General features: G+C 45.7%; 1 long non-coding RNA gene across 2 annotated transcripts in view; it reads left to right on the plus strand.

Moving 5' to 3' along the window:
- The window catches only part of LOC142907705 (uncharacterized), a 76,218-nt gene that overhangs the window by 44,697 nt on the left and 11,569 nt on the right, over positions 1–19,952 (plus strand). For both annotated transcript variants that reach the window (XR_012931212.1, XR_012931213.1), the window contains exons 5-6: positions 5,395–5,542; positions 18,036–18,136. This is a non-coding gene — a long non-coding RNA (uncharacterized LOC142907705). The remainder of the gene's footprint in view (positions 1–5,394; positions 5,543–18,035; positions 18,137–19,952) is intronic.

The following is a 19,952-nucleotide window of genomic DNA, read 5'->3' on the forward strand; positions in this document are numbered from 1 at the left end:
TATACACCATATTTTTACCATTATGGACTCAACATATTTATTGGCCGTTACCGAAACCAAGGAATTTGACGAATAACCAGGGAAGGCAGCTGGCCCTGATGGAATCCCAATAGAGTTATAGAGGAAGATATGGTCCCCCTTTTCAACACTGTTGAATATAACATTTGACGCAGCTCTATTGTCAGGATGTCTTCAACACTCCATGAATGAAGTAAGTATATTGGTCTTCATAAGCCAGGCTCCCTGGAGGATGCACTGGACATTTACAGGCCTATCTCCATTTGAAACACAGACTATATAATGCTGGCCAAGATCCTGTTGGGAAGACCAGAGATGACTCTCCCGGTGATTATATGCAACGCTCAGATGGGATTCTTTAAGAATATGAATTCCACTGAAATTGTAAAGATTCTAGCTAATGCAGTCAAGATAGCCACAAGAAAAGATCTCCCTGTCTATGCCGTTATGTTGTATGGGGAAAAGGTGTTCGACAGTGTTGAGTGGGCTTTCCTATTCCAGGTAATGGACAAATTTAAATTCCCTTCCCAATTCATGGGCACCTGCAAACTCTCTTGCTTCAGGAAGCCACCGCCTCCTTGGTTTCTTATGTCAACATCCTCGTCTACACAACAGGGCACATTTAATAAAATATGAGAATTATCCATAAAATACTGCGCCTTCAGAGGATGGTTCCTACATGGATCCCGAAGGATTTTTAGAATAGACTGCATTCCCGATGTTTGGCCTATACATAGAATCATAAGCTCACGCACAATTGGATACCCCTCCCTCACGTTGCCGGTTGATCAGGGCGGTCTGGCTCTCCCAGATTTTTGGAAATATGACAGGGCAGTAGGCCTAGAAAAGGTGAAGCGCTGGCTTGACCCAACAAAGCAGGGGATTGCTTAGAACTGGGTGGAGGAATCGCTTAAACTGTGCTCAATGAAGGGACGTGCTTGCTACATATAAAAATAGACCACGAGTAATGCAGGTGTAATGACAGAGTGCTACCTGTCGGCCAGGAGGGGTAATCATGGTTATGGGCGAGTTATATAATAACTAACTAGAAGGGAGGTGTATCTGGGTTGAAGGTAAGAGGCGGGGTCAGTCAGGAAGCTCTAGGAACCTGTTCGAAAGTTCTAGAAGGGGGCGTTGCCGGAGACGGGGCCTGGCCACGCCGGGAAGTATGAAAGGGGGATAAAACCGAAGGTTCAGGGCTGTAGCGGGGTCCCGGATCATGGCTGCATCACTACTTGCCGTCATCTCTCTTCATCATCCGGCTGCATAGCCGATCCTCTGCACGGCTCCCATAATCGTCACCGCTACATTAGTGAGCCAGCTGTGTAGTTAGATGCCGACGATGGGGCTGTGTAGAAAGATCGGCTCTGTGAAGCTATGTAGATACGTTTCTATATATCGCCCAGTGTTTGTGCCCAGTGTAAGAAATAAATAAGACGCCCTCTACACGACGTGTCTTGGAAGTCACTCTTTACACAGGCACCATGTATGGTTTAATCGACACATGCGAGTTGCAAAGACCGTGGAACATCTCTCCATAGCCCCTGCATAGCAAATCGACGCTATGGTGAAATCCACCACTTCAGGCAGACGATGGGTTAGTGGGAGGGATTTTGGCCTTGAAAGAGTCATCCCTTATCTATTGACGGGAGGGTTGCTGCCTTTTCATTGCGTGCAGTCCGTCTCTCATATCCCTCACTCCCAGTGTTTTAGATACCTTCAGATAAGAGATGCCATGAGGAAATCCCTCGAAAATAACCTGGGAGCTCTGGTCCATCCAATTACTGATTGGTTGGAAGCACCAAGGGTTAAATACTGACTGTCCAAGGCTTACGCACTCCAGGGAGGAGAGGGTTCTGCCATGAGACCTGCGACCAACAAACTGTGGGACAGATTTGTGCCTTGTGAGATTACGCTACAGATTTGGTCAAATAGCTGGCGAGCCACAAGAGCTGGTCCAAGAGCTCTCCCACTTAATCTCAATCAGTTGAAATTCATACACGAAACATACTTCACGAATGAGAAAAGAGCAACATTTATAGAGGTCTCAACAGACTGCTCAAGATGCACCCCAGGCAGGGCACAAATATATACTCACACCTTCTGGCTCTGCCCTGATGTTGCAAAACTTTACCATAAGACCATAAGCTTTTTTAAATACCTGTGTGGCACAAACCTCTCCCTGCCGGTGGAATAGACCCTATCGGATTTTAAACCTGGCACAGTAATAATATATGAACATGCCCTGCTCCAGGCCATTTAATACCATAACCAGCAAGACTATCCTGGTCAACTGGAAGGATCATGAGCACCCCTCATGGAAATATTGGTACGTTATACTCCTAGCACATGTGGGCATTAAGCACTTAAGTCATAAGCATCGAGGCCAAGTGGTCTTCTCTCATACAGCACTTGAGATAAGCCGGTCGGATTAGAGGGCTGGGAGACAGCGATTAGAAAAGAGAGGATTAGCACCTCAGTAATCAAAAGAGAGCGAAACTCGGAATAGTGGAGGATCACTATGAATGCTAATTAGCTCAGCATATCTGATTTTATTTTAGGGGATTAATCCCCCCCTTCTTCCCTCCTCCCGACATTCCCAATCTAGCCTCTGTTTCCCTTATTAGGTTGGTTATATTCCCCATCCCATATTTTCTCCTCCCCATTTAAACTTTCATTATTCCGCGACTTTGAGTTCTCACTTGGTTGGGGCAGCAGGCCCCCTTCCTCACTTTTTACTCCCCTCCTTCATATGGTACAGTTGCGTCGGGATTGTCTTCCATGAATTGCGATACCTGGTGACATGAACCGTGTGGTGTGTTGTATTGGGTTCACGTTTTCTTACAATAAAAGCCAAAAAAATATATATCGGCTGTTCGAGATGGATGCCACAACGTGTTCTTCCCCACAAAGTTTCCTTCTTGGGGAGGATGCAAATGCTTATTCAATACAGTTCTTTGGAAATGGTAGTTTGCATGGGGTTAATAACTTTGTACATGCGATGCACAAAGTTGTATGTTAGTACATGTACCACATGCATATACATTATTACGGACATCATAATTAATCACATTAGCATGCTGCATTTATCAATTACATTTTTTAATGCCACGTAATACTGTTTTCCAGATCTCATGAGACAAATTATCCTGACACACCATGACTGACTTTTGACTCATATCTATTATCTATTTCAAGTTTGTTCGTGCTATATGTTGCTCACTGCATGATGGTTTAGGCATATGTGTCTGTGCTCAAAAACTGTTAGAAAAATATGAAAAAAATATTATTTCAAAGTCATTCATATTTTTACAAAATAAGGCCTGCATAAGATGTTGACATAAAGTTAATTGAGATTGCATTGAGAGTTCAAAAAATGCAATCCAGAAATATGTTCTTGATTTAATAGTATGAAACTTTGAATGTTACCCCCGCATAGGTATGCGTGGGTTTACTCTGCATTCTCAAGCGATCCCGACAGTGAGGGAAAAAAAGTATTTGATCCCCTGCTGATTGTGTACGTTTGCCCACTGACAAATAAATGATCAGGCTATAAGTTTAATGGTAGGTTTATTTGAACAGTGAGAAACAGAATAACAACAGCAAAATCCAGAAATACGCATGTCAAAAATGTTCTAAATGTATTTGCATTTTAATGAGGGAAATAAGTATTTGACCCCTCTGCAAAACATGACTTAGTACTTGGTGGCAAAACCCTTGTTGGCAATTACAGGTCAGACGTTTCTTCTAGTTGGCCACCCGGTTTGCACACATCTCAGGAGGGATAATTTGTCTCATGAGATCTGGAAAACAGTATTACGTGGCATTAAAAAATGTAATTGATAAATGCAGCATGCATTGCAGATCTTCTCCAAGTCATTAAGGTTTCGAGGCTGACGTTTGGCAACTCGAACCTTCAGCTCCCTCCACAGATTTTCTATGGGATTAAGGTCTGGAGACTGGCTAGGCCACTCCAGGACCTTAATGTGCTTCTTCTTGAGCCACTCCTTTGTTGCCTTGGCCGTGTGTTTTGGGTCATTGTAATGCTGGAATAACCATCCACGACCCATTTTCAATGCCCTGGCTGAGGGAAGGAGGTTCTCACCCAAGAGTTGACGGTACATGGCCCCGTCCATCGTCCCTTTGATGGGGTGAAGTTGTCCTGTCCCCTTAGCAGAAAAACACCCCCAAAGCATAATGTTTCCATCTCAATGTTTGACGGTGGGGATGGTGTTCTTGGGGTCATAGGCAGCATTCCTCCTCCTCCAAACACGGTGAGTTGAGTTGATGCCAAAGAGCTCCATTTTGGTCTCATCTGACCATAACACTTTCACCCAGTTGTTCTCTGAATCATTCAGATGTTCATTGGCAAACTTCAGACGGGCATGTATATGTGCTTTCTTGAGCAGGGGGACCTTGCGGGTGCTGCAAGATTTCAGTCCTTCACAGCGTAGTGTGTTACCAATTGTTTTCTTGGTGACTATGGTCCCAACTGCCTTGAGATCATTGACAGGATCCTCCCGTGTAGTTCTGGGCTGATTCCTCACCGTTCTCATGATCATTGCAACTCCACGAGGTGAGATCTTCCATGGAGCCCCAGGCCGAGGGAGATTGACAGTTCTTTTGTGAATCTTCCATTTGCGAATAATCACACCAACTGTTGTCATCTTATCATCAAGCTGATTGGCAATGGTCTTGTAGCCCATTCCAGCCTTGTGTAGGTCTACAATCTTGTCCCTGACATCCTTGGAGAGCTCTTTGGTCTTGGCCATGGTGGAGAGTTTGGAATCTGATTGATTGACTGCTTCTGTGGACAGGTGTCTTTTATACAGGTAACAAGCTGAGATTAGGAGCACTCCCTTTAAGAGTGTGCTCCTAATCTCAGCTCGTTACCTGTATAGAAGACACCTGGGAGCCAGAAATATTTCTGATTTGAGAAGGGGTCAAATAGTTATTTCCCTCATTAAAATGCAAATCAATTTATAACATTTTTGACATGCGTTTTTCTGGATTTTGTTGTTGTTATTCTATCTCTCACTGTTCAAATAACCTACCATTAAAATTATAAACTGATCATTTCTTTGTCAGTGGGCAAACGTACAAAATCAGCAGGAGATCAAATACTTTTTTCCCTCACTGTACGTGCCAAATGCATTAATTGAATTCGACAAACAACCCAATATAGGACCATTTGGAATAGAAAAAGTAAAATGATCAGTGAGCTTCCACTGAATAAATAAAAAGCTTGTTGTATAGATACATGTATTATTACTCATTTTTGTATGGATGTTTTTATATTTAAGAAGATAAAATACCAATTGCAGGTCTGTCATACCAAATGTTATTAAATGTCCGTTAATGTTTTGTTGATTTCAGTTTAGAAATGAGAACATACCAACAACAGCAGTTGACGAGAACCGGATCCACTGCGTAGTATATGTAATGGATATAGATTCCATCAAGCACATCGATCCTGCTGACGTCAATCTTCTGGCTGAATTTGGAAGCCTGGCAAGAGACAATGGTAAGAATTCCTTTGAAAATACTTATAAACATTCATATTTTGGGGGGGGAGGGGTGGGGCGTTAAGTCGTTTAACAATGTGTGTCATAAACTATCCTCCACCCGACACAGCTAATTTATAAAAAAAAGTGTTACATGAATTGAACGTGTCAGATGTATTCCTACTTCAGCACACCATTGTGTTGGGGAGTACTCTGACAACACCATCATCACTATGATCATAATGCAAATTTAATTAAGCCTATTAACTAATTAACGCTTAAGCGAATTCACAAAAGCAAAAAAACTCCAGCTTTATAACTTGCACCTTAATTCAATTATTAAAATACAATTTTTACCAACCAATTAATGGATTCATAGTATTTAAATGATTGAACCTGCCAATTACAGACAATCAACGATAATTATTACACTTCTTTATCTGCATCGTTGTGCTGATGACGTCATGGCAACTACTTGAGGTTCTAAATTAAGGAGCATTTGTGCACCATATCTGAGCTTTTGTTTTAATGCACGATGATTCTGGAAGTAATCTCCAAGAAAACATCATGAGATTCAAATTTTTGGGTCCTTCGGTAAAATCACGTAAATAGGTTCAAAGAAAATAACAAAAAATAACAAAACACTAGGACATTTCGATCGCAACACAAGCGATTGTCATCAGGATGCAAAAAAGAGGGGGAAAGCTGCTGAGGCAGAATGTGTTTAAAGGTTTTAAATGGGTGCAGCCCAAGGGTCATAAACGAAGTGGGCGGGGCTAGTGATGTTAATGTGATAAATTAGTATGTAAATGTGAGATCGTAGGACGACCTTCAAGACGTTGGGGGCAGAGGTGGCTATTTTAATGTGGGAGATTAGCAGCAACGCCGAGTTCAGTGAGCGAGGTGGCTTTATTAGTGTGGGAAATTTAACCTGTAAATGTCAAATCAGAGAGCCGAAAAAAACAACTAACATTGGAAGGTGGTAGGGTGGGAACATCACAGCCAGTTATGACTAAAAATGTTTGATAACGTCCTTCCAATGATTGTTCAGTTCATACCCATCTTCTCAGTTGTATATATGGATGGCTTCATGTACGAAACTTTGTTGATAGCCAGTGGCTTAGCAAAGTACCTTCGTCTTAGAGAAATCAATTTCGTGTGAGCCCACCGCATTAAAACAATGATCAGCCACGGCCGAGACATTTGTCTTACCATGTTTCCGATCTGCCTCATGTTTACGAACATGGTCCGAGTTATGTTGCTTAGTTTCCCCAATGGATCTACTGCCGCAGACACAGCTCAATTAAGGATGAGCACTTTGAGCTTTCCCAATTAAAAAAGAGAGATGAAATCGTCATCCTCTCAGCCGACAAGTGCAATGCCACAGTCATCATGGACAAAGCCACATAAATAACTAAATTCAGGATCTACTTAATGATGGTAGCTATACTAAAATTAAAAGAGATGCCACCAACAGCCTCGTTATGAAAACCAACAATATCATCACCGATTCGACATGTTTAATCGAACCAACCAATAATTGTTTTAAAACCCTTTGCTGCTAGGCCACCCAGATTGTTTGGTTTACCAAATATCTATAAAGAAGGGACACCACTTCGTCCTATCATCTCCACCATTGATTCACCCACATACAAACTGGCCCCAATTTCTGTCTGAGACCTTACAATCATTCACTGGTAAGACCACCTCAGCTGTACTTAGCTCACTTGGGACATCTCACTATCTCCAGGTGATTTGCTCGTTAGTTTCGATGTAGTCTCTTTGTTTACCAAAGTTCCTGTGCCTGACACTATTGGAATCATTGAATATTTGGTCCAACAATGACTGAATGCTGATGTACCAGCCCTGGTGAGATACTGTCTCACCAAAACGTACTTCACCTGGAATGGAACTTTCTACAAACAAGTTGAAGGTACCCCAATGGTTTCTCTCTTATCTCCAGTTGTAGCCAATGTTTTCATTAACAAAAATGAGAAAGATGCCATCCAGGCATCCATTCATCACAAACCCACACCAACACACACACTACAGTTCCTGCTAAAATACATCGCATACGTGTCCATGTCATGATATGATTAACTGTGATTAACCCAACCAGTAGCATGTACTACATAATTGCAAATTAACATAAGTCATAAAAATGTATGTGAATTCCATAACCCTCTTTGTTCTTCGCACTTGATAGACACACAGTGTTCGCCTCCTTATATTAATTGGGACATAGGCAATGGCATAAGCTCTATGACTACCACCATGGCGGCTTCGTATGTCATCTCCTTATTGTATTTTGGGTCAATCGTTTGCTTCTGCAATCTCCCCGACACATACCCCATAGATAACATCAATAAGCCTGACAGCCTTACCAGTGTTCCTCTTAATCACGTGAGTGTTCTTAATGACAAGGCTCTTTTGGCTTGTGAGTTGACCAACACATATAATTTGGACTGTTCATAACTTATAGAGACATGTCACCATATAACCAATATCTGCTGCTCAAATAGGCTCTACCATTTTTCACACCAACACACACACTACAGTTCCTGCTAAAATACATCGCATACGTGTCCATGTCATGATATGATTAACTGTGATTAACCCAACCAGTAGCATGTACTACATAATTGCAAATTAACATAAGTCATAAAAATGTATGTGAATTCCATAACCCTCTTTGTTCTTCGCACTTGATAGACACACAGTGTTCGCCTCCTTATATTAATTGGGACATAGGCAATGGCATAAGCTCTATGACTACCACCATGGCGGCTTCGTATGTCATCTCCTTATTGTATTTTGGGTCAATCGTTTGCTTCTGCAATCTCCCCGACACATACCCCATAGATAACATCAATAAGCCTGACAGCCTTACCAGTGTTCCTCTTAATCACGTGAGTGTTCTTAATGACAAGGCTCTTTTGGCTTGTGAGTTGACCAACACATATAATTTGGACTGTTCATAACTTATAGAGACATGTCACCATATAACCAATATCTGCTGCTCAAATAGGCTCTACCATTTTTCAGGACAACCGAAGGAAAATTAATTTATCATGGTGGCAGGGTTTGTGTGTTCCAATGACCCTCAGAGCTTTGTCACCTGGCGAAAAGGTCTCGGGGGAGATTCCAGATAAATAACGGTCCAAAAAAGCTCCTCATGAATGGTTCAAAAATAAAATAAATAAATCGGTGAACCTTGCCCAAAAAAGGATACCGGGACACACCCCTGGAGCCAGGCCTGGGGGTGGTGTTCGCTGGAAAGCGGCTGGTGGCCAGTTGATTCACGTAACCCGGTTGGGCCCAGCCCGATATGGCTACGTGGTGCCGCTATGTGGGGCCATCATCTGCAGAACGAAGGATGAGGGGCGGGTGCGATGCAAGTATGGCAGGGAGAGAGATGTTCTCAGACAGACCTGATCTTGGTGATGGACAATCGCTATTGGGACGTGGAATGTCACGTCATTGGGGGGAAAGGAGCCAGAGATGGTGGATGAGGTGAAAAGGTACCGACTAGATATAATCAGTCTCACCTCCACACACAGCATTGGCCACTGGACCCAAACTTTCGATGGGGGGTGGCCTCTCCTATATTCCAGAGTAACCACTGGTGAAAGGCCCCCTCCTGCGTGCTGTCTAGTTGGATTTTGTCCCAGTAGATGAAAGGGTCGACTCAATGAGACTTCTGATCTCAGAAAGGAAAACAGCAGGAGTATTTGGCGTTCTTTTAGATGGTGGGTGCATTGCTCGACAGAATACCATCTACCGACTATCTTACTGGGCGACTTCAAAGCTCACGTGGGAAACAATGGATATACCTGGAGAGGTGTTATTGGGAGGAATGTCTCCCTGAATTGTACCCAAAAGTTGAGATGTTATTGGAATGCTTCACTAGTCATGGAATTTCAATAACAAACACCATGTTCGAACAAAAGGATGCTCATGAGTGTACTTGGTACCAGAGCACCTTGAGCTGAAGGTCAATGGTTGACTTAACAGTTGTATCATTGGACATAAGGCCGTATGTTCTGGATACTCGGGTAAAGAGATGGGCAGAGCTGTCAACTGATTACCACCTGGTGGTAAGTTGGATCTGACGCTTGGAGCACCGACCAGATAGACGTGGAAGGCCCAAATGAATAGTGCTGGTTGTCTGAGAATATCTGGCAGAAGTCTCAGTGCAGAAAGATTTCAACTTCTACCTCCGGGAAATTGTATCCTGCACTCCAAGGGAGTGAGTAATCACTGGAAAGATGTTTTAAATCAAGTCAAACGTTAGCTGCCTTTCAATTTTTTGTACAGCCATTCCTCAGTGGTTGTATATCATAGTGCCCTTTGATCGCGTTCACAGAGAGCTCGCATCTGGGAGCCCTTTGATGTGATCTCACATCGAGGGGCCCTTTGATGTGAGCCCTTTGTTGTGAGCTCACACCGGGGGACCCTTTGTTGTGAGCTCACATCGGGGGGCCCTTTGATGTGAGCTTTGAGAAGTGGGTGTTACCCGCAGCATTCTATCAAAAGGCTGCTTAGCCCAGCCCTCCCACCGACCCACGCCCCCCTTACTGACCCCCCCCCCTCCCTTAACCTGTATATAATCCAAGGTCGTCTCTGAACTGTGCTCCTAACACTGATATTCTGTGTTGACTTTTCCACCTGAAGACGGAAGCTTGTGTTGCCTTCGAAAAGTCATGATTTAATTATTTTATTTTATTTTGTTTTATTTTATCTACATGACTTTACCGAATAAAACCATAGAGTATGACTCCAAGGGAGGTTGTGGACATAGAGTCTGAATGAAGGATGTTCAGGACCTTGATTGTGGATGCAGCTGCAAACTGTTGGTGCCTGTCATGACGGCAACCCTTGGACCCAATGGTGGACACCAGTGGTGAGGGAAGATGTCAAGTTGAAGTAGGAGACTTTATTTGCTTGCACTCTAGTACTATATGTGTAATGGGTTCTACTGAGTTGCAGACATAGACTTGGATGCAACACATTTATTCAACTCCAACACACGGGGTAACTTCCCCTTAACAGATTCACAGCCTATGGTGGTGACCACCAGGCTAACTACACTAGTCACTACGTAACTGCTACAAAGGACCACGTGTTGGAGACTAGTTGAACGGCGAACGTATACGAAGGTTTCTTCCAGGATGAACAACAACCCTGGTCCCTTTCAGGACCCGGCTTATATGATCTGCGGCATGGCCGGCTCCGCCCTTCACCACGACCACCTTCCAGAATCCTCGGGAAGGATCTGGGTCTCAGTCACATGACCAGCCCTAGCCCCCTCTGGGGGCCCCTTTGTAGACTTAACTGGTCACGTGTCCTCCCGGGTCAACCAGAGTGCCATGTCCTCGAGTAACCTCATCCTTCGGATGGCAACCACACACCCTGTCCTGTAGGGCCGGCACTGAACGCAATGCGTGGTGCCATCTAGCGCTATCAATCAGCACTCACCGGGCCCCTCTAGGGCTGGTGCTACACCCACACCATTGTGATATCTGCGATGTTGTTACACCGCACGCCGTGCAACTCTAGGGCCGGCACTGCACGTTGACATCCCTATGTAGTGGAGTCAACTGAGTCGCAGATGTACTCCTTGCAGGCAACACATTTATTGATACCAAAACAAAGGGGTAACTGCCCCTTTACCAGATAACAACCTATGGTGGTGGACCACCAGGCTAGCTACACTAACTACACTGGGAGTAGCTACAATGGACAGGACCCCAGTTTGGGTCCAGGTCCACGTGTTGGTGACTCTTCTCACACGTAGAACGTAGAGCTTCAGATTACGGTAGCAACGCTGACCCCCAGTCCCTCTGGGGACCCGGTTATATCTTCACTGGTCGTGGCTGGCTCCGCCCTTGGCCACGACCACCTTCTCGAATCCTCTAGCAGGATCTCACCCCGACACGTGACCACCCATAGCCCCTACTTGGGGCCCCTGTGTAGACTTTACCTGTCACGTGTCTTCCAGGGTCAACCAGAGTGCCATGGCCTACATTAACCCCATTCATGGCCGGCACTCTCACACCCCCTCCTATAGGGGACAGCACTGCACGCCCAGAGTGGTGCCCTTCAGCGCTCTCCATCAGCGCTCACCGAGCCCCTCTAGCGCTCGTACTTCACCCACATATACGGGGTGTCCGTGATGTAAGTACATCACAAGTTGGACCTCTCTAGGGCTGGCACCACACAGTGACGGCCGCGATATTACTACATCACCCCCATCTTCACAGCATTCAGCGGTCCCGGCTGTCAACTCCCCCTTAAAATTAACCAATTGAATAAGGTGAGAAAAATTGAATAAAAAAGTGACCAAAACGCTATATGTGCCTCAACAATAACAATTACCAATTAAATACCCAAGCCAACCTATACAATATATACACTACCTACAAATGTAGAATTAACAACGGGGGAAAGAGTGTAAGTACAGAACAACAACACGAGAGGAAGAACAACAACAAGAGAGGGAAAAAATACAGTAAGTCGCGAACGCTTGGAATCCCCTCCATCACCAACATCTCCCACCCCCACTGTGTAACAACACCTGAAAGCACAAGAAAGGTTACGTTCAGCCAATAGTCTATAGTCTATATGAACTAGCGAGTGGCACAACCAACTGACGGTGTGGGAGTGTGTGTCCTTGGGGATCACGAAAACCGAAGAGATTTTGATCGAGTCCTTGCAGCCACACTCCCAGTGGAGGTGGGCTCGCTCTCCCTGGAGGTCGCTGAGGGAATATGCAAATGTTCCGTCGAACCCGGCTCCTCACGAAGAGCAGTAGGCCGGGTTGATGGGTTTTCCTTCCTCGAATCCAGTGGAGACGGCGCAGGCGGCAGCTCAGAGGACGTCAGGCACGCGGCACCTGTGGACGGGATCACACGACTCCTCTGAGGGCCAACCTCAGCGGGCACACACCTCAGCTCGCTGGACACATCTGACACTCGGCTCCTGCGGTGTGGAGATGGAACGAACTCGCGCGGAGCAATGAAAGGATCTGAACACATTGTGATCGAACGACCCGAATCACATCAACCGGCACCCTCCAGGGTATAAACAATTTGGGCAACGTACCTACAGATACCTGTGGACAGTGCAAACACGCTCTGTCCCCAGACGCCCACTCATGTGCAGAAGCACGGAAACCCCTCAGCCGCTCATTGGCCAAATGGCGCGAATTGGGATTTACCCTGGGAGCTTCCCATGCTTCCGAAAGCTTTTTAAGGGTGAAGCGCACGGAGTCAGAAATTTTTTATTTAGCCTTGATGGGCGTGGCTCATAAATGAACATCAATCGGGGGGTCACATTCTCTTCCGTACATTAAAAAAACAGTGAGTAGCCGGTGGATGTGTGACGGGACATCCCATATGCAGATAGAACTCCAGGAATATACAAATCCCAGTCGAGTTGGGACTCGCTGACCTGATGGCTCAACATGGAGGTAAGTGTCCTGTGCAGCCGCTCAACTATGCCATCTGTCTGCGGGTGGTACGGTGACGTGCATACTTTCTTTGTTCCCAACAAATTGCACACCTCTCGCAACAATTTAGAAGAATTTTTTTTTGCAATCATCGGTCAGAAGACGTTCGGGAGCACCCTTGTACATAACATAGCCATTGACGAATGCCTCAATGATTGTCGCCACCGACTGGTTGGGGAGCGGCCAGGCTACAGGCCATCATGAAAAATACTCGACTCCCACCAGCAAATACTTATTCCCACGATGGGTAGTGAGAAATGGACCAAGGATGACCAGAGCAACTAGTTCATTTACGCGGGAAACCTGAATCGATTGCAACGGTGGACAACAGGGTTTTGCCAGCAGCTTCCGCTGAGTGCACTGCATACACCCCTTCAACAAATTAGCGACATCTTACACCATGCTGGGCCAGAAAAAGTTGAGCTTAAGTATGGCTAGCGTCTTATGCACACCCAGATACAACAGTCGCTCGTGCACCACCAAGATGATTTTACCCCGCAGGGCAGTGGGCACAACAATGTTGTAACGGCGCAACCCTCAGTCCCAATGCATGAGCAATCCACCTCTAAGAATGACAGAGGCGACACCCGTCAATCCCCGCCCCCATCAGTCTCTCTGACAGAGCATCACAATTTAAGCAGGGAAGCGTCCTCAACCTCGAGGCGCCCCCAATCTTCGTGGTCCAACCCAATGACGACATCACGTGCCACCGGACCCTCGGCCACCTCAGATGTTACAACTTCGGCCGACGCCGCAAGGGAAGTGGGCGAGTCCTCGGTGGGGGCTTTCAGCACCCCGAGCCCAAAAAAAAGTGCACCCATCGCTCGTTGGTAATCGCGACAGAGCATCCGAAACAGTAAAGCGTCTGTATCAATGACGAACGGCAAGGGAAATTAAGGGGTAGCGGTGGGGAGGGGCATTCACCTAGCGATCCCGGAGCACAAAAAATGCGGCCTCCTCCCCCCAATGGAATTCATGGCCTTTTGCAATTAAGGCATGGAGAGGTTTAGCGGTGGTAGCGAACCTGGCGGCAACACGGCGATAATAGGACGCGGCACCCACACTGCCAATGATGCTTCCCTCATGAAGCGCTGGCGACGCATGAGCTAGCACGGTACCTTCCTGGATGACCGACGTGTCTAACGCTGCGTTAAGAACCTGAATGAAGGGTTCCTAATCGTTGGATACCATTGTCTGGGGCCCTACTAATGTCAATCCATGACTGGCTTTATTAGAATGTCCCAAGAGGATTCGTCCTGCCATCGCCCCCTGGTCTAGCGGCTTTCGCAATTGTAGGGGGACCAACATTTGTGCACCGGGGGGAACCTTAACCATCTTACATGCAAGCACTTGCATGGTAGTGTTAGCTGTGCATAAGCGAGTGGGAGAAGGCAAGAATGACATTCAATGTCCGGAAGGTAATTCCAGGCACCCCTGGTTAATATAAATTTTCAGGGGCATCTTTCCCAGAAAGTCAGTCCCGAGCAAGCAGGGAATAGCAAGGGACATTGAAACAAGAACCTGTCCTGTCAATTTGGCATCCGCAATGCACACCTCTGCTGTTATTTCCCAATATTGACCAATGAGCTGCCGTTTGCGGTGAAGCATGGAGCTTCGACAGAGCATAAGGAACGACAATTAGTGTGCAAGTTATTATAAATCAACTCTGAAATGATGGTCACTGATTTACCGGTGTCAATGAGCATCCTCATTTAAACCCCTTCTATCAATCCAATAACAGCGGACGAACCTGCGGCTGCGGCCACCACTCGATTGGCCAGCTCCGACCACTGACCCGGTTGGAGTGGCCAGCCTGATCAAAGTCAAAATCCTCTCACACCGACGCGCGACCAGAACAGAAACCAAATGCATTAGATGGTTGAGGTGGATTCAGGGGCCGAGTGTGGAATGTGTCGAGACTCGCCTTAGGATGCCGTGGAGCGAAGGACGGTCGGGCGGATAATGACAGTGGTCCGGGGAGGCGTCGTCGTGGCACGCGGCAGCCTGACGAGACTTGCCCAGGCAGGCCGCAGCTGTAGCACACGACTGGGCTGCTCCCAGGATGAGGAGATGTCGTCCGCCCGTCGCACCATGCCGTCCCCTCGCCCGCCTCCGCTCTGGGTCGATGCACAGGCTGGGACGGGCTCCATGTCTTCAGGTGTATCCAGCCCCTCACACGGCGCGGTAAATGCTGCCAACCCCTTGTGCCGTTGCAAGAGCTGTTGAGGCTGAATGCATCTTGCAACCTTGATAGACGAAAGATTGTCGTCGTCTACATCTGGCAGGATGATGTTGAGGTGCTTATCCAAAGCCAGCAGTCTCTCGAAGACCAACCAATCGACTTCGTCGTGGTCCATCCTCAGAAAGGCAGCCTTCCCTAATGCCAAAGTGCACTACGGAAGGTAAGGGGCATCTCGGCGTCCCTTCTCTTCAGCATAGCGAACTTGTGGTGCACGTTCAACGGTGGCTCATAAATTGCCACCATTTGGTCAAAGGCTTGAGTCAGCATGGCCCTCTCCGACGGTGGGATAATAAAAAAAATGCCGCCAGGGCGTCGTCATCAAGGGCAGTGGGCAGTGCTCTCAGTGCCTCCGGATCCGTCCACCCCGCCAAGTCGGCGTTCGTCAGGAACCGCCACTTGAAGGCCACCCAGTCGCCTCAGGTGGTTGTAAATTCTCAGTCCCCCGTGCTCCGCTCTTCTGAGAAGATGGCGGCCGCAAACACGGGCTGTGCCACCGAGGTTCCTGCTTGGCAGGAAATGGCGGCGGAAACTGTGTCCCCTCATGGCTCCGTTGCTCCCTTTTCCATCACTGGTTCCGCGGGGTGGAGCTCCACAAGGATGGACGCCGTGGCTTGGAGCAACTCTGCGGGGTGAGCGTGTGCTGTTTGGAGCTCCCTCCCCGCTGGCAGTGGGCTGTCATGTGCCCGGTCGGTGCTCTGCTCTGCCTACAGCGCTTCACCTCTATCCTCTGGGATCTCCATCCCCGGGGCTGTTTTGGGGATGAGATCATCATCTTCGTCGTCTGACGTCCTGGTATGTAGTCTGCATCGCGTAAACATGGCTAGCTAAATAAAATAGCGTTTGGCCACTTACGACACCAGTTGTGGTGGATTCAAATGAGTGGCAGACGTACTCCTTGGAGGCAACACATGTATTGATACCAACACAAAGGGGTAACTGGTGGACCACCAGGCTAACCACACTTACACTGGGAGTAGTTACAACGGACAGGACCCTGGCTTGGATCCAGGTCCACGTATTGGTGACTCTTCTCGGACATAAAACGTAGAACATAGATCTTCAGGATAACAACAGCAACGCTGAACCCCGGTCCCTCTGGGGACCCGGTTTATATCTTCACTGGTCGTGGCTGGCTCTGCCCTTGGCCACGACCACCTTCTCAAATCCTCTAGCAGGATCTCACCCCGACACGTGACCACCCCTAGCCCCTACTTGGGGCCCCTGTGTAGACTTTACCTGTCACGTGTCTTCCAAGGTCAACCAGAGTGCCATGGCCTACATTATACCCATTCATGACCGGCACTCTCACACCCCCTCCTATAGGGGACAGCACTGCACGCCGAGCGTGGTGCCATTCAGCGCTCTCCATCAGCGCTCATCGAGCCCCTCTAGGGCTCGTACTACACCCATATATACGGGGTGTCCGCGATTTCAATACATCGCACGCCGTGCCTTGCTAGAGAAGGCATTACCCAGTGACATCCACGATGTCGCTACACACGTGATATCCGCGATGTAAATACATCGCACGCCGTACCTCTCTGGGGCCGGCACCACACAGTGACGTCCGCGATGTCACTACACATATGTAGCTGACCTATCCATAGTTGACCCTGGTGTATCCGATCATTCGATGGTGTTCATTGACCTTTTGATTACTTCACCTACTTCAAATTTAAAGCACCACATTTAAAGCATCAGTCTTGCATCAAACACTTCAGACGTGTTTTCCTCAACAATCCTCACGTCTCCATTTTCAGATGGAAATCTTCCTCCCTTGGAGGCAATAGCTGAAGTGTATAATACTACATAAATATGTATATTGGACACCTGGGATCCCCTAAATCGCATTAGATCTATACTGTTAAACCCTCACACTGGTTCACAGATTAGTTATGATCGCAGAGCTGAGTAGGTTGAGACAATGGGTGCAATATTGATAATGCTCAAGCAGTTTGCATTTTAGTGTTGTCCTTGATGCCTCATTAATCTTCGAACTACACATTAACAAGGTCACGGAGGTTGCATTTTTTATATTAGTAATATAGCCAGGCTACGTCCCATTCTTTAACTATCAGACACTGAGAAGCTGTTTTATGGATATGTTTTTCTCGTATTAACGTTTCCATTTTACTATTTCCTGGCATCCCGTTTAAACTGTTAATTCACTTTCAAAATGTGTAGACTTTGGCTACCAGTATTCTTATGTGAACTCTTGTTGGTAAACATGTTTCCACTGCGCTGGCATCTTTCCAATGTCTTCTCGTTCGGTTTCTGGTAGAGTTCAAGATTCTTCTCCTCACCAACAACGCCCTCTGTCATGCTGCTCCCTCATATATATAGGACCTCTTTGGCCCATATGTTCCAACAAGATTACTTTGTTCTTCCGAGTCTGGGCTGTTGTGTGTGCCAAGGTCACGTCTCTGTACACTGGGTGAGAGGGCATTTTCTGGTGTGGCCCCCAGGCTATGGAATTCACTTTCACTGGACATTAGCTCTGCCGGCTCCCTCGTGTTATTTACATCTGTTTTAAAACACACTTTTTAAGGGCTTGTTTTATTTCTTTAATAATTAGTTTTGGGGTCGGATTTTATTTGTGTAATCCTGTATATTTCTTTTGTACACTCGCCTTGTCACATCCGGGTTAAAGGTGCCTTAGAATTGTAAATTATTATTTGTCATCCCCACTTTGATTTCCAAGTGCCACCAAAAATCAAAATTTTCTTAATTTACCCGTGCGCCTCTGTCTCTTTTTTTAAAGAAATTAATACATTTGGAATATTGACAAAAGTGGACAAGAATTTGAAGGAGGAATTGAAGACAACTGACACAATTTACAAGAAATGTTACATCAAGAGAATGGTAATGCGCTTCTAACATGTATTTCACAAAATATATCCATCAAAGGTAAGGGCATATTCAAACAAATCAGCGATAATGACAGTGGTCATCTACCTATGGTTAGCTACTCTGGGCATGGAACCCATGCTCCAGGCATGAAGGAGAGGATCCTTTTGACGAGTGTAGGAACACTGCCTCAAATACAAGGTTTTATCAATCTGAAATCGAGTGATTTGTGGGTTTCATTGCTATCCCTTATGTTACATTTTTATCCACGATTAATTATCCAACAATAGTATTTTTTGACGAATATGAGTATAGTCTTAGTTCTTTCGGTAAAGTCACGTTGAAGGGAAACAATAAAATAATAAAATATATATAAAACAATACAAAATTATCACGACGTTTCGACCATAACACAAACGGTCGTCATCAGGTGTGACCGTTTGTGTTATGGTCGAAACGTCGTGATAATTTTTTTATTGTTTTATATATATTATTATTTTATTGTTTCCCTTCAACGTGACTTTACCGAAAGAACTAAGAACATGAATTACTGCAGTCACGAAAGCTTTAAATCAGAATATGAGTATGTCTCAACATGCCAAGTATCTATGCTTTAATGCTCCGTAACAATTTTATTGAAATAATGATAGAAATAACTAAATAAATGTTTTTTAAGATAATTAAATCATCGGAAAAGAAAACGTTTTTTAGCCTAGATTAGAACAGGGGCAGTTAGACCCCAACACGGATCGCTTGGGGAAGGAGGTTCCAGGCTACAGGGGAAGGAGAGGACAATTGATTACCTTCTACTAACGAAAGGTTAACCAGGAACTTCGATAAAAGTGTTAGTTGCACGAGTAGACTACACACTGGGGAGAAAAGCAACATGCGATAAGATATATAATATGATCAACTGGATTAGAGATTGAATCTGAAGACTATGGAAGAATTTAAGTATGGATGCATGTGAGAATCTCAAAACAGCAGCATTTGGGATCATTTATAGTTTGGAGATTAGGAATCTAGGCAAACCATAAAAGAGATCATTATAAAAGTCGACCCAAAGTGTCATGAAAGCATGGATAATAGCGTATGTTGTGGATTAAAATGTACCAGGTTAGCTCATTTAAGATAACACCATGGCTCTAGTGGAATGCGACTTGTACCTGCCAAAGAGCCATTACCCCTTATCTTGTAGGCGTCCTGGATACATTCATGCATCCACGAGCCCCTGTACTTATTGTAATTGGTACAATTTCGTCCAAGCCTGGGCTTGCATCAGGTAAATTACAGGATCCTGACAGCATCCAGATGGTGTGGCCTTAATTCACCAGTGACCAAAATATATATTTTTTAAAAATCCAGGGATATAAATATAGACCAACCTCCTGATTGACATTAAATATCCAGCATAAATTTTGATGAAAAAATAGTTGAAGACCTCACTGAGCCAGAGGCTAAATTGCTGTACATAGTGAAAGCATTCAAGACAAGCTGCTGGGTCCAGAGGGTGATTTATGCATGTATCAGTGGTATCTCCTGATTAATCACTGTAGAAAGTCTCGCCAGAATCGGGGATGAACCGATTCTTTATGAAAGGTTTAAATTGCTGAAGCCCGAAATGTCGCCAATGATTATACATCATGAAAGCTTTTACTGCACAACATCAGACGACACCAGATTCATACCTTGCTTCACACAAACCCTGCATCTGGATTCCGTTGCATCATAAATTTTTTCTAGCAGAAGAGGTTTGGAAACAGCCAGGGGTCATCAAACAACAGACCCAGCATATCTCAAATCCTCCTGGTCCATTTCATGGTAATCAAGA

The sequence above is a fragment of the Petromyzon marinus genome, chromosome 82 (genome assembly GCF_048934315.1).
Source record: "Petromyzon marinus isolate PM22_M1 ecotype Great Lakes invasive population chromosome 82, UKy_Petmar_22M1.pri1.0, whole genome shotgun sequence".
Taxonomy (NCBI): domain Eukaryota; kingdom Metazoa; phylum Chordata; class Hyperoartia; order Petromyzontiformes; family Petromyzontidae; genus Petromyzon; species Petromyzon marinus.